Source organism: the organism of the source record quoted next, unplaced genomic scaffold (assembly GCF_019419815.1).
Source record: "Pyrus x bretschneideri cultivar Hongxiangsu unplaced genomic scaffold, Pyrus_bretschneideri_v1 Contig103, whole genome shotgun sequence".
In the NCBI taxonomy this organism is placed as follows: Eukaryota; Viridiplantae; Streptophyta; class Magnoliopsida; order Rosales; family Rosaceae; genus Pyrus; species Pyrus x bretschneideri.
In genome coordinates this window covers 1,011,962-1,035,935 of record NW_025999395.1, presented here as the reverse complement: position 1 = coordinate 1,035,935, position 23,974 = coordinate 1,011,962, and the positions used below count along the sequence as shown (strand labels likewise).

Here is a 23,974-nt window from a genome sequence, read left to right as displayed (position 1 = left end):
GAGGATTTGTTCTCCAAAACACCAAAGGTTTGGTGTCTCTAAGTCTCCACACCAAAGATATAGTGTGAAGATGAAATGGATGACTTAGGGAAGAATAGATTGCTAGATGTTCCTCCCCTAAGTGGCCGGCCTCTATGTAGAAAATGAGAGAATATGTTTCACCCAAATTCAATTAGAAAACCCTAATGTGAAACAAAGCTATAATGTTGATTTTATACTTCATTTCATGTGAGTGGCAAACTTGTAATTAATACAAGTTTGCTACCCCTCACCCTTATGGCTGGCCATATGTTGTTATTGGGCTTAATTGCCCATTTTGTTTTAGTTGTCATACAACTTAAACATAATGGGCCTTGTGGACCAAAACGTTTTTGTGCCCCGAAGCCCAAAACTAACTTAAACGCCCAATACGAACGTTTCGTATAATTAATTAACTATTTAATTAATCTTGACCATTCTTCAATTAAACCATTTAATTGCTTATCCATTTCATATAATTTCTTCACTTATATCCTTACTCGGTGTACGATCCATTAGGTTCCAATTAGCGAGGTAGTGGGCGATGTTACTCTTAACAATCGATTGTGAATTGAAACCACATTTCAATTCTCCCTTAAAATTAGTGTTTGCTAAACTTTAGGGCTTCCACAAACCATGGGTGACGCCTAGCAGCATGTCATGGTTACCCAAGCTAAGTAGAAGTGGTTGGAGAACCTATCCAGTTACAACTACAATGCAATACGGTCCTTCTCTAATACAATACTCTTAATCACATTGTTTAAGTGATAGTTTGTTTCATGTCTACTATCCAATGTGATACTTCTCTATATGATTCAATTGAATAAGATTTGGAACAAGCTTCCTTAGTCATATTCATATGCTTTGGCCAAAGACTCTCGAATCATATCTTAGAGTATTCTCCTTCCACCATGGAAGGTTAGAGATCCCTTGTTGTGCATTCATATGCCTACATGACTAGATAGCTTGACCCCAACAATGCCGTGGACACTCCAATGGAATGCCGTTGACATAATCAAAGATCAAGGACCTAACCATTAGACATCAATGATGCCTCAGGTCAAAGGACTACTTTGCATATTGCAACTATCGAGTTCTCACATGACATGTATGTTCGAACTCTCGTTTGATCGTTGTTCAGTGTACTCGATTACTCTTTCGAGCACCTATGTGTTTGCCTTAGTGTCCAACACTAAATGACTTGAGACTAGTTCATACTCACGCTTGAGTCGACATAACACATACTAACCTTAGCGGATTGTCAATGCCCAATTGGCAATCCTATGGCTAAGAACGTTTTAGGAATGAACATAAGAGAAAGGTCTCGTTAATTTAACTAACTTAAATCACTTGTCTCTTAGATCAAATACATTCCTTGGATTCCCTTATTGCTTAAACACAAGATACTATAAATAGTGATTAACAATAAGCTTTGCCCTCTATTAAACATATAAAAGTTTAACACAATAAGTATTCCAAAAAGCTATTACATCAAATGAGTGGCTTTGTGGGCATACTTCCAACATGTATATATATTTATATAGTTATTTATTTATTAAGTAGATTTAAATTTTTTTATTTTGTACGTATAACACTTAAGAAATTGAATGATATGTATATGTAAGCCGATCGAATGGTCACCAATTTTGAATATTTAATTTAATATATATATATAATTATAGTTTTTAGGGGTATAAAATTGTTAAATTAATATATATATAATTATTATAGTATTTTTTAGGGTTATAAAATTATAAAATTAATATTTTGCTTATCGTGTATCGTGTTACCCACGTGTATACCCGAACCAACCCGTTATCTTAACAGGTTCTTATCGGATTACCCGATAATGACCAGATTCGTTATCGTGTCGACCCGAATACCTGTTAATTTCATGTCGTGTCATGTCTGGTTATCAAGTCATGTCAGGAATTGCCAGGCCTAGTTGTGTGTGTGTGTGTGTTTTGGCGCCCTATCTTGTTGTGGATGTTAGAATCTAGAGAGAGATTCAGTAAGAGAAATGTAGAGAGAGTGAAATAAAATTGTGAATTGTATTCATTGAATAATATTACACTTAGGTATATATACCATCATTTACATATAGAGTAACTACCTATCTTATTGACTAAGTAAGGTATAACAAACTCCCATAACATACTCTAACAATACTACTCAACATCATTTTACATTACTACCCTTAGTATCCCCCCTCAAACTAAGTTGAGGTAGCAGAAGAGAAAGTTTGTCTTAGAGAAGAAGGAAGCTCTCTGAGACAAACTTTCTCTTCGGCTACCTTAACTTAGTTTGATCCTACAGTTTGATCCTGTGCACAAACAAAGTGTAGTGTGACAAAATTTGCCAAGACTTTCTCCCCAATGTAATGATAGTCAATCTCCACATGCTTGGTTCAAGCATGAAAAAGTGGATTCTTAGCAAGAGATATAATAAATATGTTGTCACATCAGAGTTTGGAAGGATAGGGGAAGAACAAGCCTAATATCAACTAATAATTTGCAAATCCAAGCCAATTCAGCAGTAGTGTTAGCTAAGGATCTGTATTCTGCTTCAGTTAATGATCTAGCCACAGTAGGTTGTTTCTTAGCACTTCAACTGATGAGTGAATCACCTAGAAAAATACGTAAACCACCTGTGGATCGTCAATCTATAGAATAACTGACCTAATTTGCATTTGAAAAACTATTAATGCTGAGTGGTGTAGAACATTTTGGAACTAGAGACCAAGAGAGATAGAACCTTTCAAATATCTGAAAATTCTTTTGACAACATGAAAATGGGATTGTCTTGGACTTTGCATGAACTGACAAACAAGATTAACTGCAATAGATAAATCTGGTCTAGTCCAGGTTAAGTATTGAAGCCCTCCAACTAAGGATTTGTATTTTTCTGGATTTGAGAGTAATGCAGAAGAGTGATCCAATTTAGATGTGCTCAGTGGAGTGGCACAGGGTTTGGCACCATCCATATGTGTCTTTTTAAGAAGATCCAAGATGTATTTAGTTTGAGAAATGAATATACCCTTGGAATACCTCATGACCTTAATTCCCAGAAAATAATGAAGTGATCCCAAATCCTTGATAGGAAATAAAGCATAGAGTTGAGAAATCATAGTTTTGCATGCTGCAGAATTTGGTCCTGTAATTAGGATATCATCAACATACACCAAGATATACACCACTAAAGCATCTTGCTTTACAAATAGAGAGTGAGCATCTTGCTTTACACCACTTTGCATACCAGGCTCTAGGAGCCTGTTTCAGCCTATACAGAGACTAACGCAATTTACAAACATGATGTAGTTTAATAGGATCTTCAAAACTGGGAGGTTGAACTAATAGGAGCATATTTATGCGACTTTGTTATCTTATTTCTTTCCATTTACTTAGTTAATTTCCATTTATGATCGTAATTTAAGTTGTTTTCGTATTATTGTAGGTCCAATTGGTAAAGATGACAATAAATGGCTAAATGGAGCAATTTTGAGTAGTTTTGGACTTGGATTGGATAGCATGCGTGTGGAGCAGTAGGGCTGGACATTTTTGGTGTTTAACATGTGCTAAATATGTGCTACAATCCGGAGGAATCAAATTTGGAAGCTTGGAAATCAAGGAAATACATAATCTTATCCAACCTTATCCAGACTTATCTTATCCAAACTTATCTTATCTTATCCAAATATTATCCACTTTATCCAACATTATCTAATATTATCTCCAGCTGCAAAAGGAGTCCTTATCCTATTCTAAATACTTCCCATTTGATTCTAGGAGTCATAATCCATTCAAACACCCTAATTTTTTTTCTCCTTGGTTTTTGCCGAACCCTACCCTATATATATGTATTTCTGCCACATAATTGGGGGAGAAAACTTGGTGCCACATGTTCTATTCCAAATTGGTGCCGCAACCTGCAAGAGCCAAAGGAGAAGGATTGTGCTGCATCTTGTCATTCAACCATTGGAGTTTTCAGAGTTCTTTTTGTCCTTACTTAGTTTTCATGTTTATTTTAGTTTGCTTTCCAATTATGATGGACATGTGTAACTAATTTTTTTTTTTTTTTAGCTAGAGGTGAATTCGAAGCCATGATCATATGTTTTATATAAATTGATTACATCCAGCTATTGTTTCGTAAAACATGAATGCGATTTACTTATTTGCTTTATAGATAACTTATTCTTGTATGTTTATTAAGGATGCATACTTAGTTTGCATGCAGGGATTGGATGCTAGAATATAAAACAATTTCACCTAATCGTTATGAACTTATATTTATAAGTAGTAAAAGTCACTAGTCATGATTAAGTTAAGTAAATTCTTCGTCAATTCTTATGATTTTCATAGAACTTAATGACCTTTGATATGTGTCTCTATCATGCTTTTCATAGTTAGGGAACTTGAGAAGGATAATTTGGTTGTGTCGCTGAGTCCCATTCAATGAACTTAGGAAAGTCTGAGAATTAATTAGTGCATTCACAATTAATTTGGGGCATTGTCATTCATGGTTTGTAGAAAGAATAACTAGAAATCGATTTATGTGCATATGTTTCATGTGTGGAGAAGAATCCTCTAGCTAGCTTTTCACCCATATTCCCTTTACAACTCAATTTAATTGTTGCTATTTACTTTTGTTTTTTAAAATTCGTCAAAAATCCCCCTCAGTTCTTATTTTGTGTTAGTCTAGCTTAGTTTTCAGTTTTTAAGTTTAATTTGTGTTGATTAGCATCCCTCCTAATCCCCGGCCTAGAACGATCCTTACTTGCTCGTACTACAATTGTCTAAATTCTAGGGTTTAATTTGTGTGCTAGTTTATAACACATCAAATTTTGGCACCGTTGCTGGGGATTTGCAAAATTGCTAATCTTCCCTTTTGTTTCTATTTGTGTTTTTCTTGTGTTTCTAATTTAGTTTAGTATTGTTTTCTTTGTTTTAGGTACTAGTTTATGACTCGTAGTTTTCAACCTGTTCATGAGCATATATTGGAGTTTGACGACGATTTTGAACGAACTTTGAGAAGGAAGAGGAAGCAGCCAGAATCCAATCCACCTAGTTCTAGCTCTGATTCTAAATCTGAGGAAGAGGAAGAAAAACAAGACATGGCTGTTGACAATCGAACAATCAAGGAGCTCTCACCCTCAGGATTGGGCAATGCCGTTCCTCTTTGCATCCAATACCCTAGGGCAGTTTAAGGTAAAACCGATGAGTTTGAATTGAAGTCTAGTTTGCTGCATCACAATCCTAAGTACCATGGGCTGTCCATGGAAGATCTGGACAAGCATCTTAAGGAATTTGAAGTAGTATGTTCGAGCATGACACTAATGAATGTCGATGGGAATATTTTGAAGATGAAAGCCTTTCCCTTCTCTCTTTTGGAAAAGGCTAAAGATTGGCTTTTTGAATTAGCACTTAGAACTGTAACTTCTTGGGAAAGCATGAAGAAAGCATTCTTAGAGAAATTCTTCCCCACTTCAAGAGTCATTCTTTTGAGGAAGAGAATTAGTGGAATTCAACAAGGCCCAGGAGAATCCTTTCCAGCATATTATGCGCATTTCAAGACTTTAGTTGCATCTTGTCCACAACATCAAATGAAGGAAGAGCTTTTAATTCAATATTTCTATGAAGGACTACTTCCACTTGAGAGACAAATGCTTGATGCTTCAGTAAGGGGTGCTTTGGTTGACAAAACACCAGTTGCTGCGAAGATATTAATTACGAATCGAGCCTTGAATGCACAACAATACGAAGGAGTTGAAGGAAGAGATCATACACGACAAAGTCAAGTTAATGAGGTAAGTGCAATTTCAGAACTTCAATCTCAAATGGCTAATCTCTCTACTCTCATTTCATAGGTTGTTGAAGGATCTAAGTGAAGGAAGATTTGTGAAAAACAAGTTCATTTGAGCAACATCAACAACATGCAATTAACAATTAAAAGGCGGAATCATGTTTATATGCACTCAAAAACAAAACTTAACCCATGAACTTCAAAGCCTAGTAGATAGGTGAACCAAGACTCAACTCAAAACAAAGTGAGTTGAGAAATCAATACCTTTGTAGATTCCTCTTTGCATAAGCAAAGGCTAATCACCCAAAGAGAGGGCCTTCATTCCTTGCATCTTAGATCCATGGATTTGGATGGATGAAAAGGTTTCTCCAAGTTCCCAAAATTGAGAACCTCTAAGTCTCCACACCAAGGCATATTGTAGAAGAAATGAGTGACCTAGAGGAAGTAAGATTGCTAGATGTTTTCCTCTAGGGTGGCCGGCCTCTTTGAGAGCAAAGGGAGGTTTTTTTCTCATCTTTACTCCTAAAAAACCCTAAGGATGAAATGGCTATAAAGATGTCTTTATACCACCTCACAATGGAGTGGCAAACTTGCAATTAAGCCAAGTTCACTACCCTCCTCTAAATGGCCGGCCATATGGGATTTATTGGGCTATTTGGGCCTTTGTGAATCATTATTCATTAAGTTGTCATACAACATAAGTCAATGGACTTGACGTTCGAAGCCCATTGGGCCTTAAGGTCCAAAACTATCCCGTGGTCTTTTAACGAACTTATTGTTTTGATTAATAATCATATTATTTAATCCTTGCCATAAATAATTAAACCATTTAATTATTCTTACTCATCTCCGTTGAATCTTCAATCTCTACCTTACACGGTGTACGATCCATTAGGTTCCTTTTAGCTAGGCAGTGGGCGATTCAAACTCTTTCAAATCGATTGTGAATTGAAACTTACTTTCAATTATCCGGTTAGTGATAATACACTTTTAGGGCTTCCACAAACCATGGTTGACGCCTAGCAGCATGTCATGGTTACCCAAGCTAATCAGAAGAGGTGGAGAACCTATTCAGTTTTAGGATTACAAATGCAATACGGTCTTTCTCTAATACAATACTCTTGATCACATTGTTTGGTTTGATAGTTTATTCATGTCTACTATCCAATGTGAGTCTTGTGCTTATATGATTACCTTGAATGTGATTTGGAACACATTCCTAAATCTCATTCATACTCTGGCCAGAGATTCTAAATCATATCATAGAGTATTCTCCCTCAAACAGTTTGAAGGTTAGAGATCCCTTGTTGCGCATTCACTTGCCTCCATGGCTAAGTGGCTTAACCCCAACGATGATGTGGACACCCTCCTGATGGAGTGACTTTGACATAATCAAAGATTAAGGACCTAACCACAAGACAACTGTGATGCCTCAGGTCAAAAGACTAATTTGCATTATCCCAACCATGAGTTCTCATGTGACATGAATATGAGAACTCTTCGTTGATCGTGTTCAGTGAACTCATTCTCTATTAAGCACCTACGTACTTGTCTTGATGTCACACACACCAATGACTCGAGACTAGTCACTCTCCCTGAGAGAAGACATAGCACGTACTGATCTTAACTGACTGTCAATGCCCAATTGACAATCCTATGATCAGGAACGTTTAGGATGTGTCAACGAAAGAATGGTCTCATGAATCTAACTTCTTTAGATCGCATTCTTCCAATCACATATTCCTTGGACTTATCGTTTAAGCATATAACATTTATATGAGACGCCTCAAACAATAATCTTTGCCCTTTACATTAAACTAGATTAGTTTAACATGTGAAATGTCCATAAAGTATCATCATATGATTGGTTTTAGGGCACATTTCCAACAATCTCCCACTTGCACTAGAGCCAATCAGCTTAGTCATCAGTGATGATACCTCTTCTGTAGTCATTTCATAAATGGCTGAGTAGTAGGCCTAGACAATGGATATCTATATGTTATCCATAGAAGCAACCTTGAGAATAACGACGTCACCATTATACATGATTCTCAATCATGTGGTTCAGTCTCTCATTTGAGTTCGGACCTTGATGAGACCTTGATTCCCTGGCTTGAGCTATCGCCCCATTAGTGCCATACACTTTCTGGTTGGAACCGAATGGAGAGTTCATAAATGAACTTTCCCATCCAAACAACAATGTTGTAAGCTTCTATATGGCAATATATTTTGCATACATGATGGAACACATTAAAGTCATTACTTTTAACGTTTCCACCCAAATATCTCTTTTAGTCATAATAAAGAGATATCTCATTATCACTTCATTCATAATGAAGAGATATTCTATGATGGATTAGATTCATAATCTAATACATTTACGCTTCCATTACGTTACTCTAATTCTTCCTCATTCTTGAGGAATCCATCCTGAGTATTTCTTAAATACCTAATGATTCACTTGACAGTTGCCATGGTTCTGATCCTGGGCTTGCACTGATATCATCTTGTACCGTTCTAGGTACAACTTATATCAATGTTTTCATACAATATGAAATACATAAATCACCTTTCTGCGTATGCATAAAGGATTCTATTTACGCATTATTTCTTTGGGAGTCAAAGGGTACATTCCCTTTGAGAAGAACAACTTCCTAGTCTCACTAGAATTGTCATTCTAATTGAAGTTTATCATCATATGAGAAACTTCCTAGCATCTCTTGTCTATTTTAGGGATTGATATAATCCAATTATATCTTGAAATATATCATTATAGATTTCCATCCCATAGACTATATCTCCCATATACATTCTATCATTATAGAATGTTTAAAGTCATAACTTTAACGATGAAGAATTCCTTTCATTTTCAAAATTAATATATATCATGTATATATATTCAAATTTAGGAATATGATTAACTCCCACTAATCTTTTGTAAACCTAGTAAACAAAAGATTCATTTACATCTTTATGAGAAATCAAACGATTTGATCCTTTTTCTCATAAGATGCTTATAGCTCCCACTAAGTGTAGTCATAAGGATTTTCATTCTTATTTCTTTCGAATTAAGAGGTGTAACTCTATGACATAGTCATAAAGTTCAAACCATTCAACTGAGACGATTTATAAATCCTTCTCGACTACCTTGGAGCTTGTGGTGTAGGAACTAGGTTGTTATATTTGTTGATCATATCAAACAAATATTGCTTATTAGCACACAACCCCAAATCTTAACATGTTTAAGATTTGTCTTTCTTTCCAACTACATCCTATGGAGTTATGAAAATTTTGGAAGATCTTCTAATTGACAATCATATTGTTTTAGAAGTATATATATCCTATATATGGGTAATAGATAACATCCAACGAACTAAATTTTATTCAAGTTCGTTCTTCTCCTAATGAAGAAATTCATTATCTTATGATGCTATTTTCCTTGATATCTTTCAAGGAAACTCATCTAAAGTGTTATCTTTCCTTGGATCAAATCTAAGGAGGTAAATACTTTAGACGTCTTACTTATCTACTTACATTTCTTGAATTCTTTGAAACCTTTTGCAAAGTATTCGGACTTGTGTTTATTCAAAATAAACTATAGTCCAACCGAGAGTGATCTTCGGTGAATGTCATACGGCATGAGTAGTATTATGTTGTGGATAAGTGCCACTAATATCTAAGTGAATTAACCTTAACAACTTTGTGATTCTTTCTTCTTTCCAAAAGAATAAAGATTCGAACATTTCGCCTCTATACAATTTTAACAAGAAGGTATTGGATCCGGATCTAACGATCCAAAGCATCCATCTATGACCAACTCGTAACTTATGTTTTAGAGGTATCACAACTCAGTTGGGATTAGTCACTACCTTGCAACCTTTTGGGTTTTAAGCATCATCGTATTCTAAACAGTTAAACTACCACATCATCTCTACTATAGAGACAACCAATTAAATTACAATAATCTAATTATTGATTAATATAGAACAATGTTTTGTCAAACAAAACATTTATCCATCTCTACTATAGTGACGGATTTTAGTTCCTTAAAATTGGAATGTAAAGACAATCTTTAGTATTTTCCAATTTCTTTGGTAGTTCATATGAGGAAGTAAGTACAATCCGCTTTCGTAGAGATCTATATTTTATTCACTTTCCGAATGTGAAGTACTTTCTCTTCTCTCATTAATCTTCTACTTTTTATTAGCACACTTTTACAACAATTGTAAAACATAGTTGCTAATATAGAATCATGTATTCAAGTAGAAGAACCAACTATTTTGAATTATTCAAGAACATTTTACAATACCTTCGAAAGGTGTGTTCTTGACACTTGCAAGACATTTCTTGCAAATACCCCTTCCAATGTCCATCCTTTCATAAAGAAAGTTTGTTCCCTTGGAGTTATTTTGCCTTCTTCATTTGACTTCCCTTTTGACTACAATAGTCATGGTCCCTAAACTCCCACTATCTCTCTTGAAACTTATTTCAAATGTGTTATACACATCAAACGATTTGGAGAGCGTGCGGTTATTGTTCACTATATAGTTTACAATAAACTTAGTGAACCATTAGGATAGGGACACAAAGGTGAAGTCCTTGCCTAGTTTCCATCTCGTTAAGTGTTTTGACACTTCAACATTCAATGATTCAAAATCATCATAAGTCCATGTTGATGGACTATTTTTGTCAACCAACCATTATGTTCTCAACATAATTACAAACTTTCAAGAGTTGTTCAAGGCAATTCTCATTTCTTCATACAACAATTTGTAAGTGAAGAATCATGGCACATAAAGTGTCCATGCCCTTGTGCTTACTTCTCAAGTTCCTTGTTCGTGTAACAAAGAGACAAGCACTAGAGTTTGCATTGTCCTCTTCATGGTAGACTTATCTAACATGTTCTTCCATTGATACATTATCAATAGGAAGATTGTGAGGATGAGACTACTTAGGCACTTTTACAATCCATTCAAGACAATCTATGGGATTGTGGTACCAAGTTCGGAAACTAAAGCGTTCGGTTTTTCTTTGTCAAGTTTTGGATAGCGTTTTGCAAATATATTGGTAAAAAAATACATAACGAATATAAATTGATTGATTTTAAGCTATTTGATCCGGGTCTTTAAATCAAAATAGCACCACCCACTATTTTTAGCAAATTCCATATCCTTCATCGGAATTCGAGAGTTTTGTTGAACTCTTAGCGGGGTATGGGAGACTCACCATTACCAAGCCCACCTCACGATGATACGATATCGGTTAGCAAAAATAATGATGAGAGAATAACACTTTACTCATTTACAACTCTTGTAATTACCCATCTAGTTTGGCCTCTAGAGAATGTGGCCTCACGATGATACGATATCGGCACCATTGCACTTAGTTAAGTTATTCCCACCATGCTTAGTTCATGAAGGGGTTCAAGAATAGCCTCACAATGATATGATATCGGCCATCCTCGTTGCCTACACTTACCTCATCATATGTTTATGGACTCCTCCTGAGTGTAAGCATGCACTTTGTACTCCCCCATGATAGGGTGAAGCCGGTGTACAAGTCACAAACGATTGGAGCCCACCACGGTGGAAGGCCACGAAGAGATATTCAAAGCATCTCTCGCTTATCAACTTAATAATGGTTTGTTGAGGGTTTTAGGTCTCATCACATATAAACATACATTTTAATCCAATTAAAACATTTTGGTCCTATTACAACTATTGGTCCATATGATTGATTTAATAGTATATAATACTCCCACTATGCTTTTAAAACGGTTTTTAAAGCAAGACTATATGGTACTACTAACATAAGATTTGCATTCATTGATGGACTATATAGTTGCCTTAGGGCCTTAGGATGACTATGAACCTTTGATTCGATTCAACACGAGCCTAGTGTTGAATCTCGGTCTAGGGATGGTGATTGATTTTAGTTACGCGTTTAATCACATTAAGGCGTGTTGTCTTATTGGGCGTTGGACCCAACTACTCCAATTTCATGCATATCGAATAAAACAAGAAAGGAGTACTTCAACGTAAATAAGAGCTTATGCTCTTTTACAACAATTGATCAAATCAAATTACTTTAAAGTAAAGAAGAGCTTATGCTCTTTTACAACAATTGATCATTTCAAATTACAACCAAAATTTAATCTACACATTCCCATGGTTCAAACAAATTTGAAACGACCTTTCACATAGCTCAATTATAGTAGGCTTAGGTTCATAATCACCCTTTCTTTAATTAATTAACACTTTAACTAATTAAACTTGAATGCAACATTTTCATTTGGTTTTTGTATCCATAGAATTGATTTAAATGGAGCTAAATGAAATGAAAATCCAATTCTCATTTAAAGAGACAAAACAATTTTTGTTCTCATTTTGTTTTGGGCCAAAAACAATGACCACAACAATTTGGGTCACTATGTTAAAACAAAAACTTTTGGGGTCACTTTGTAAAAACACAAAAGTCCACTACTTCATGTAATTACAACTAGAACCCAAAAATTTCCACAAAAGCTAAAACTTCATTAAAGGAGCAAAACAATTTGTCCTTTTAGTGATTTTGGACCTTTACGTAAAAACGTAAACTTTTGGGTCAAACTACAAATACACAAAAGTATCAAAACTTTATGTAATTGCATAAAAGCCCCACAAGGACCCTAATTGAGTAGGGTGGCCGGCCATTGAAGCAAAGTATTAAAAAAAATTTCAAAGTTTTTGTAAGTGGGGTGGGTGAAATGGAATAAATCATTACACACCTACCCACTAAAATTTCTTTAATTTTTCAAAACAAATATCTAAGATATTTAAACATAAGAAATATTTCAAAACAAAAACTTTATGAAATAAATCAAAACTTTGAATCAAAACACCAAACCTTTTGTTCTTGGCAAGAACATATCAAGAACAATGAAGAACATCCATGAAAACCCATAAGAGCTCCATGAACATTCTTCACCCAAAAACATACCAAACCACTCAAACTTAAGGGAAATAACATACAACCATACTAGGGTACATAGGGGTTCCAAAAGTCACTTTAAAACACTTTTAACAAGTCAAACAAGAACCCAAAAATCCACCCTTTGGATTTGGCCGAATTTCCCCAAAAACATGGCACCAAAATTTAGCTCCAAAATTCATGCTCATATGAACTACATCTACAACATTTGAGATGGCAAAATTTACATTCAAAGAAGCAAGAATAAAGCTTGTAACAATTACAACATTCAAATCACAAACTATGAACTACAAAACCCAAAAGGATTCACAAACTACTAGACTTAGGCTCTTGATACCACTTGAAGGAAGATTTGTGAAAAACAAGTTCATTTGAGCAACATCAACAACATGCAATTAACAATTAAAAGGCGGAATCATGTTTATATGCACTCAAAAACAAAACTTAACCCATGAACTTCAAAGCCTAGTAGATAGGTGAACCAAGACTCAACTCAAAACAAAGTGAGTTGAGAAATCAATACCTTTGTAGATTCCTCTTTGCATAAGCAAAGGCTAATCACCCAAAGAGAGGGCCTTCATTCCTTGCATCTTAGATCCATGGATTTGGATGGATGAAAAGGTTTCTCCAAGTTCCCAAAATTGAGAACCTCTAAGTCTCCACACCAAGGCATATTGTAGAAGAAATGAGTGACCTAGAGGAAGTAAGATTGCTAGATGTTTTCCTCTAGGGTGGCCGGCCTCTTTGAGAGCAAAGGGAGGTTTTTTTCTCATCTTTACTCCTAGAAAACCCTAAGGATGAAATGGCTATAAAGATGTCTTTATACCACCTCACAATGGAGTGGCAAACTTGCAATTAAGCCAAGTTCACTACCCTCCTCTAAATGGCCGGCCATATGGGATTTATTGGGCTATTTGGGCCTTTGTGAATCATTATTCATTAAGTTGTCATACAACTTAAGTCAATGGACTTGACGTTCGAAGCCCATTGGGCCTTAAGGTCCAAAACTATCCCGTGGTCTTTTAACGAACTTATTCGTTTGATTAATAATCATATTATTTAATCCTTGCCATAAATAATTAAACCATTTAATTATTCTTACTCATCTCCGTTGAATCTTCAATCTCTACCTTACACGGTGTACGATCCATTAGGTTCCTTTTAGCGAGGCAGTGGGCGATTCAAACTCTTTCAAATCGATTGTGAATTGAAACTTACTTTCAATTATCCGGTTAGTGATAATACACTTTTAGGGCTTCCACAAACCATGGTTGACGCCTAGCAGCATGTCATGGTTACCCAAGCTAATCAGAAGAGGTGGAGAACCTATTCAGTTTTAGGATTACAAATGCAATACGGTCTTTCTCTAATACAATACTCTTGACCACATTGTTTGGTTTGATAGTTTATTCATGTCTACTATCCAATGTGAGTCTTGTGCTTATATGATTACCTTGAATGTGATTTGGAACACATTCCTAAATCTCATTCATACTCTGGCCAGAGATTCTAAATCATATCATAGAGTGTTCTCCCTCAAACAGTTTGAAGGTTAGAGATCCCTTGTTGCGCATTCACTTGCCTCCATGGCTAAGTGGCTTAACCCCAACGATGCCGTGGACACCCTCCTGATGGAGTGACTTTGACATAATCAAAGATTAAGGACCTAACCACAAGACAACTGTGATGCCTCAGGTCAAAAGACTAATTTGCATTATCCCAACCATGAGTTCTCATGTGACATGAATATGAGAACTCTTCGTTGATCGTGTTCAGTGAACTCATTCTCTATTGAGCACCTACGTACTTGTCTTGATGTCACACACACCAATGACTCGAGACTAGTCACTCTCCCTGAGAGAAGACATAGCACGTACTGATCTTAACGGACTGTCAATGCCCAATTGACAATCCTATGATCAGGAACGTTTAGGATGTGTCAACGAAAGAATGGTCTCATGAATCCAACTTCTTTAGATCGCATTCTTCCAATCACATATTCCTTGGACTTATCGTTTAAGCATATAACATTTATATGAGACGGCTCAAACAATAATCTTTGCCCTTTACATTAAACTAGATTAGTTTAACATGTGAAATGTCCATAAAGTATCATCATATGATTGGTTTTAAGGCACATTTCCAACACTAAGGTGAAAGGTGTAGCTACTTATGGCGTGTGCTCTATGCAAGGACATCTCACTGATCAATGTCCTCAATTGATAGAGAATGAAGGTTGGGAAAGTGCCAATGTCGTAGGTTATCAAGGCCAAAATCAACCAAGGTATGACCTGTTTTCCAACACCTACAATCAAGGCTGGAGAGATCATCCAAATATGAAGTGGAGGGAACCTCAACAAATTCAACAATAAGGCGGATATAGACAGCCACCTCTCGGGCTCTATCAAAGGCCATAAGCACCACCACAGCCTTCACCACAATCTTCCCAAGCAAACTTAGGTTCGTCAATGGATAATGATAAAACTCTTCAAGTACTAACTTCTTTGACTCAGGGTTTACAAAATCAAGCCAAAGAGATGGGCGGAATGAAAAAGCAATTTGGGTAGATGGCAGAATTCATGGGACAATTTAGAGACTAAGGCAAACTACCTAGTTCAACCATTGTCAATCCAAAGGGAGGTTTTGAAATTGCCAAGGCCATTACTTTGAGAAGGGGTAAAGAGATTGGAACCAATCCACAAACGTCCAAACAAAGCCAAAAAAAGGACGAACAACTGCTCCTGAAGAAGAAGAGTTGGACAAGGCCACGGCAAGGGAAGAACAATCCTTGCTGCAACCTTTTAAGGCTCATACACCACCCCAATTAGGTAAGGTTGGTTCAAATTCAAATCCTTCTAACACTATTCCACCAATTATGCCTTTTCCTTGCAGATTTATGCAATCTAAGAAAGAAGAGAATGAAAAAGACATCTTAGAAACCTTCAGGAAGGTACAAGTCAATATCGCACTTCTTGATGTAATAAAGCAAGTTCCAAAGTATGCTAAATTTTTGAAAGAGCTTTGTACAACAAGGAGATAGATTTCGAACAAGGAAGTGGTATAGGTAAGTGAGAATGTCTCTGCAGTTTTGCAAAGAAAACTGCCACCTAAATGCAAAGATCTAGGTAGTTTCACAATCCGTTGTGTTATTGGTAATACCAAGTTTGAACATGCTATGTTAGATTTATGTGCTTCCATTAATGTCATGCCATACTCTATCTATGTATCTATGAATCTAGGAGAGCTTAAAAATGATGGTGTTATTATTCAATTAGCTGATCGTTCTAATGCATATCCGAAAGGAGTTTTGGAAGATGTTTTGGTGCAGGTTAACCACTTGATATTTCCAGCAGATTTTTATGTGCTTGGCATGGAAGATTCGGCCCATTCTAAACCATTGCCAATCTTACTTGGAAGACCTTTCATGAAAATAGCCTAAACCAAGATAGATGTGTTTAAGGGGACATTAACAATGGAATTTGATGGCGATATCATTGATTTTAACATTTCTGAAGCTATAAGGTATCCTATTGATGATCATTCTTGTTTCTCTATTGACGTATTTGATTCTTTGGAGCAGGAATATCTTGACTCCTTAGAGAGGGATGCCCTTGAAACAACCATTGCCGAAGGAATTGGACTCAAAACCAATGTGACTGAGCCTTATCATGCAGAAATTGTTGAGATGGTGGCTTCCCTTGAGTCTTTGCCACAACATTGGTAAGCCTACAATCCCAATTCCAATTCCTGTTTCTACTAATAAGTTACCTTTAGTGATTCAGGCACCCATTCTTGAGCTTACACCATTGCCAAATCATTTGAAGTATGTCTATTTGGGAGATAAAGAGACATTTTCCTTCATAGTCTCTTCATCACTCACGGCAGTAGAGGAGGAGAAACTGGTTCGGGTGTTGAAAGAGCACAAACCAGCCATTGGATGGACTTTGGCCGACATTAGGGGAATTAGCCCTACAACATGCATGCATCACATACTTCTAGAGGAGGGGGCTAAACCAACTCGAGAGGCTCAACACCGACTTAACCCTCCGATGATGGAAGTTGTGAAAAAGGAGATTATCAAGCTTCTTGAATGTGGAGTGATTTATCTAATTTCGGATAGTCGTTGGGTTTCACCGGTTCAAGTAGTACCAAAGAAATCTAGAGTCACTGTGGTAAAAAATGAAGAGAATGAACTTGTGCCTACTCGAATCCAAATAGGTTGGAGAGTTTGCATTGACTATAGGAAGCTTAATGCCACCATAAGGAACGACCACTTTCCTCTACCGTTCATTGATCAAATGCTTGAAATGTTAGCTAGTCACTCTTTTTATTGCTTTCTTGATGGTTATTCGGGATATAATCAGATTGTTATAGCTCCAAATGATCAAGAAAAGACTACTTTTACTTGTCCATTTGGTACTTTTGCTTATTGTCGAATGCCATTTGGTTTATGTAATGCACTGGCCACTTTTCAGAGATGCATGGTAAGTATCTTTTTAGATTTTGTCGAGAAGATTATTGAAGTTTTCATGGATGATTTTAGTGTCTTCGGTGACTCTTTTGATGATTGTTTAACTAATCTCACTTTGATATTGAAACGCTGCATCGAAATTAACCTTGTTTTAAATTGGGAAAAATGCCACTTCATGGTAAAACAAGGCATAGTGTTAGGTCATATAGTTTTGGAAAAGGGAATTGAGGTTGATAAATCTAAAATAGATCTTGTACGCTACCTAACCTCTCCCACTTCGGTGAGAGAGGTTTGTTTTTTCCTTGGATATGCAGGATTCTATAGGAGGTTTATCAAAGATTTCTCAAAGATTTCAACACCCTTGTGCCGACTTCTACAAAAGGATGTGCCGTTTGTGTTTGATGACGAATGTGAGAAGGCATTTAATCACCTCAAGGAGATGTTAACTTCGGCACCTATCATTGTTCCACCAGATTGGAGCCTTCCGTTTAAGCACATGTCATCTACTACGCTTCCCAGACCTTGAATGATGCACAATTGAATTACTCCACCATTGAAAAAGAACTCCTTGCTGTTGTGTTTGCTTTAGATAAGTTTCGTTTTTATTTACTTGGAACTAGAGTCATAATTTACTTTGACCATACAGCTTTGAAGTACTTACTCACAAAGAAAGAAGCCAAGCCAACGCTTATTCGCTAGATGCTTCTTCTTCAAGAGTTTGACGTAGAAATTTGATGTGGTAAATAATAGCACTCAAATTAAACCCTCTTATTGACAATTGTAGTAAAGATGTAAGTAGGGATCGTTCTAGGCCGGGGATTAGGAGGGATTGCTAATCTAATAAAAACTGACTCAAAGACACAAAAATATGCTTAAAAACACGTAAACAAACTCAAAGACTCTTAACTAAACTTATATGACTCAAAACAAACTCAAAAGAAACAAAACAACACAAAACAATCAAATAGACTCAAACTAGAGTCTAGGACTTAATTTGGACGAAAATAGAATTGGTTTTGACTCAAAACACATAAAAACACACAATAGGATAGATTTGACACAACAAAGTAAAAGGGATTGGGTTTTTGATGAATTTAAGGTAAAAACAAGTAACTAAAAGACTTAAACAAAGTTTGGACGAATTTGGGGAAAAACTATGGATGATTAGCTAGCTAGAGGATTCTTTTCCACACATGATACATTTGAACACAAATTGATTTCCAGTTGCTTTCTCAATAAACCGTGAACCTCAACACCCCAGATTAACCGTGACATCACTAATTAACCCTCAGATTTTCCTTTAGTTATTGGATTGGATGACGTCATTCGACAACCCAAAGCATTCTTCAAAAGTTCCCTACATGACATCATAATAGAGATACAATCAAAGATCATTACGTTCTATGAAAATCATAAGCATTGACAAAGCATTCGTAACTATGACATCATGATACTCATGCTAGGAATTTAACTTAACATGATTGTGATAAACAACCTTAACTACTTGTGAATATAAGTTTGTAACGATTATGTGAAGTTCCCTTATATTCTAGCATCAAATTCAAGCATGCAAAACTAAGTAGGCCTTCTTAATCAACATACACGAATAAGTTCTCAATCAAACAGTTAAGTAAATTGCATTCACAATTTATGAAATCACAACTGGAATTAATCAATTCATATCACAAATATAATCATGGTTTCAAAATCTCCCCTAGCTAAAACAGGTTTAGCATCTCATGTTCACAGCAAAACAAAGAAAACTTAAATTAAAAATTGAAAACAAAAGATAGATTACACCTAAAAACGTTCCAACAATCCAACTTGAATACAAAAACGTCCAAGGCTTCTTCTTCTCTTCTTTTTCCTTGCTATGTTGCTGCACAAAGGTTTTAGGGATGATTTTGGATGTGTTTCTGGGTTAGGAATGGATTTGGGTTGGTAAGGGAGTGCGGCAAAGTAGAGGAATGGTGTATGGATGTGTGGTTGAAGGTATGATGAAGGGAAGAGCACGGAATGGTGTAAGGAAGGGGATGAAAGCTACGGATTAAGGTGTGGAAGGGTGAATGATGGCTGGTTGTGTATATGAGTGAATTAGGGTTGTACATGGGTACGGCATAGGGTTATATATTTGAGGGAAAGGATCTCAACTTTTATTAAATGGATTAGGAAAGAATTAGACCCCAAATCCACAAGGACAATGAGACTTAAAGTCAGAATCCCAAGGGAAAAGGGAAGGAAACCCACGGCAAGGAAGAATAGGAAAGGGAATGTGTTTTAAGGCTAAAATTAAGCAAGGATTTAGAATAGAATAGGAATGTAAGGTGTGACATTGACTATGATTAAAAAGGAATGTGATCTTGGGACACAAAATAAGGAAGAAACAATCCCCTTGCACAACAAGGAGAGGAAAGGGTAAGGTGGGTACGGCAAGGGCTAGAATGGTGCAAGGAAGGTTTAGTTTGTGTCCCAAAATGCATAAGAGACTTTCAATGATGCTGGAACTTAGGGACATTTAGGATTAGGAAAGGTCAAACCAAAATAGGAAAGCTTGGCTTAACTTTCCTACTTCAAGTAGGAAACCTTCTTTGATTAGGAATCCTAAAATCTTTGAGTCTTCAATTTCGTCCATTCCTTTTGCTCCAATCATATGCTATGCATTCCAAGCCCAATTTTGCTCCAAAAGGCTCCAAAATGCACCTTCTTGCTACTTTAACCATATGGACCTACAAATACACGAAAATAGCTCAAAATACTAATATAACTATGGTCTACCAACATAAATGTAAGATTTCAAAATCGTTTCAATAACAAAAGTTCTAACCCCTCACCGTAAAACCTGTATAGTTTCCCAGAAAATAGAATATAAACATATATAGAAAACATGCTCATAAATATGCCATGTCGAATGCCTCTATATAAAATGTAAGTACTCAGGTAATATCAATCAATGTCATGTAATCTGTCAGTCGGAGTCACCTAAGGTGACCTGTACAACTAAATTTAGAGCTCAAATCCCCAACTCACTAACTATACCTGTACACGAGTCGGAACCACCTAAAGTGGTCTGTACGACAGGACTGGGTGTAAATAAATATGCTCAAGTGCTACGATCACTTGAAGACTGGGAGAATAATAGTGGGTCATTTACGAGTCGGAACCACCTAAGGTGGTCTGTACGATAGGACTGTGCACCTAACTTGGATCTAAGATGAGCGTGTGGTGTGGGAGGTAAACAACACGTGAAGGACTGTGCCCTACTCTGGGTGGGTGCACTAACACCGGGGGTGCAAGTTATGAGCTCTCTATGCATCTCAAATCACTACTAAACACAAACATAAACCATAACTTACCTGACACTAACCTGTTCGTTGGGAATATTCCGTTATATCTGACAGATTCTGTTAAAGTTAACTTAACGCCGTTAGGAATATTCCGTCCAAACTGATGGAATATTTCGTCATCTTCTCCGGCCAACCTCCGCCACCGTCGTCGTCGCTGGAAAACCGGGAAATTTTCTAAACTTAATTTCTCATTCATTTTTCTCCCAAATTTCATGAAATTGGTACAAAAATGAAGCTTACAACTAGAAGAACAAAACCTTATCACTTTCAAGCACTAAAACCAACGGAATCTCGCCGGAAAAACTTCACCAAATCCGGCCAAACCTGCAACTCACGATCCTGACGTCCAAAACCTTCAAACGAACCACCCCGAGCTTCATAAGGACCTTACCAAGCTTCCTACAACCCTAAAATTCCCAAAAACACATGATTTTACATGTGCATGAACAGGACCCCGAATTGAACATCTCAGGTTCGACGTGAAAACAAAGGTGTCCTTACCTGAAATGGGTATGGTTGAACTCATATGAAGCTCACAAACACAAAGGTATAAGTCTCTACCACGATCTACCATGTTTTCGAAAGATTTGATCTTGTTCGTACAAAGAAGAAAGGAAAAGGAGAGAGAGACAGGGAAAGGATGAGAATGAGTGTGGATGTGTGTGTGTGGTCCAAAAGTAACCAACCAAAACCCCAAAATAACATCACAACAAAACAAAACCACTAGGGGCCAAACCGTCATTTTACCTTTACGGTACGAAAAATCCAGGATGGGCTGTCATAATTAGACCCCAAATCCACAAGGAAAATGAGACTTAAAATCAGAAATCAAAAGGGAAAAGGGAAGGAAACTTGCGGCCAATAAAGAGTAAGAAAGGGAATGTGTTTTAAGGCTGAAATAAGGCAAGGATTTAGTATAGAATAAGTATGTAAGGTGCAGCCTTGAATGGGGTGAAAGAGGAATGTGATCTTGTGATACAAAATAGGGAATAACCATTCCCCTTGCACGGCAAGGAAAGGCTAATCTTAGGGAAGGCACGACAAGGGAAATAAGGATGCAAGGAAAGTTTAATTTGTGTCCTAAAATGCATAAGAGTCCTTCAATGTTGCTGGAACATAGGGCTTTTAGGATTAGGAAAGGTCAAACCAAAATAGGAAACCTTGGCTTAACTTTCATACTTCAAGTAGGAAACCTTCTTTGATTAGGAATCCTAACATCTTTAGGTCTTCAATGTCGTCCATTCCTTTGGCTCCAAGCATATGCTATCCATTCCAAGTCTAATTTTGCTCCAAAAGGCTCCAAAATGCACCTTTTTGCTACCTTAGCCAAATGAACCTATAAACACACGAAAATAGCTTAAAATACTAAAATAACTATGAACTAACAACACAAATGTAAGAAAACAAGCTAACTAAGTCGCCTAAATATGCTCCTATCAGGCATGGCGTTATTTCCGCTATGAGAGAAAAAAGGTTATTATCGAAAGGTTGCCAAGGATATTTAGCTCATGTGGTGTTGAATGATGTTGCTCCTAGTAGTGTGGAGAATGTGAAAGTAGTCAGGCATTTTCCAGAAGTATTCCCTGATGATTTACCTAGTTTGCCGCCAGACACGAGATGTGGAGTTCACTATTAATTTGCTTCCAGGTACGGATCATATATCTTTGACTCTTTACAGAATGGCCCCTGCTGAATTGAGGGAATTGAAAATTTAGTTGCAGGAATTAGTTGATAAAGGTTTTATTCGGCCTAGTACTTCACCCTAGGGAGCTCCAGTGTTTTTGTGAGGAAGAAAGACGGGACCTTGAGGCTATGCATTGATTATAGGCAATTAAATTGAGTAACAATTAAAAACCGTTATCCATTGCTGCATATAGATGATTTGTTTGATCAGCTTCGAGGTGCCTGTGTGTTTTCTAAGATTGATTTGAGGTCCGGTTATTACCAGTTCAGGACTCGTTATGGTCATTATGAGTTTTTGGTGATGCCATTCGGATTAACGAATACACCAGTAGCGATGAATCGAGTATTCCAGCCATATTTAGACAGTTTTGTCATTGCCTTTATTGACGATATTCTGGTATACTCTAAGTGTAAATTGGAGCGTGTTTGACATCTCACTTTAGTGTTGAAGAGATTGAGGGAACACCAATTGTATGCTAAGTTTTGCAAATGCCAATTTTGGTTGGATCAAGTGGCATTTTTGGGACACGTCATATCTGCTCAAGGTATTCAGATGGATACTAAAAAGGTAGCAGCAGTGGAGAATTGGGACCAACCTTGAATCGTCACTGAGGTACGAAGTTTTCTTGGCTTAGTAGGATATTACAGATGGTTTGTTAAAGATTTTTCGATCGATGCTTTGCCAATGATGAGGTTGACTAAAAAAGAGGTTAAATTTGAGTGAGATGATAATTGTGAGCAAAGTTTCCAGCAGTTAAAGTATTATCTCACTCATGCACCTGTTTTAGCACTCCCAGATGATAGTGGTAATTTTGAGGTTTACAGTGATGCTTCCTTGAATGGTCTGGGATGTGTGCTGATGCAACATGGTATTGTGATTGCTTATGCTTCACAACAATTAAAGCCTCATGAGAAGAATTACTTTACACATGATTTGGAGTTAGCAGCCATCATTTTTGCCCTGAAGATTTGGAGACATTATCTTTGTAGAGAAAAATGTAAGATTTTTACGGCTTATAAGAGTCTTCAATAACTTTTCACTCAGAGGGATCTTAATCTTCGACAGCGGAGATGGTTGGAACTGCTTAGTGATTATGATTGCACGATTGACTATCACCCTGGTCGTGCAAATGTGGTAGCTGATGCACTTAGCAGAAAATCTCAAGGCCATATTGATGCTTTGTATGCTTGTCATGTTTCTTTTCTGGCAGACTTAAGATCAACTGGAGTGAAGTTAAAGGTAGAAGATCGGGAGGAAGCCTTACATGTTAATTTTCAAGTTAGGCCAATTTTAATTGATCGTGTACTAGAAGCCCAGATGGATGATGAAGAAATCCAAGACTTAATTGAAGCCAGAAGTCAGGGGAAAAAGAAAGATCTTAGAGTTTGGGAGACTGATGGCATGCTTATGCAGGAGAACAAAATGTATGTGCCAAATAATGCAGAACTAAAGAAAGAAATTTTGGATGAAGCGCATTGTTCGACTTATGCAATGCATCCTGGAGGTACTAAAATGTATCATACCATTCGACCATTTTATTATTGGACGGGTATGAAAAGAGAAATTGTTGAGTATGTGAGTAGGTGTGTGCCATTTGTCAGCAGGTTAAAGCTGAAAGGAAGAAGCCTTTTGGGTTGATGCAGCCGCTTCCCGTTCCACAGTGGAAATGGTAAAACATTACTATGAATT

At 36.7% G+C, this 23,974-nt stretch overlaps 1 pseudogene; it reads right to left on the bottom strand.

Moving 5' to 3' along the window:
- Nucleotides 1-20,797, bottom strand: part of LOC125471027 — a 37,226-nt pseudogene extending 16,429 nt beyond the window's left edge.
- Nucleotides 20,798-23,974: the final 3,177 nt, after the last annotated feature.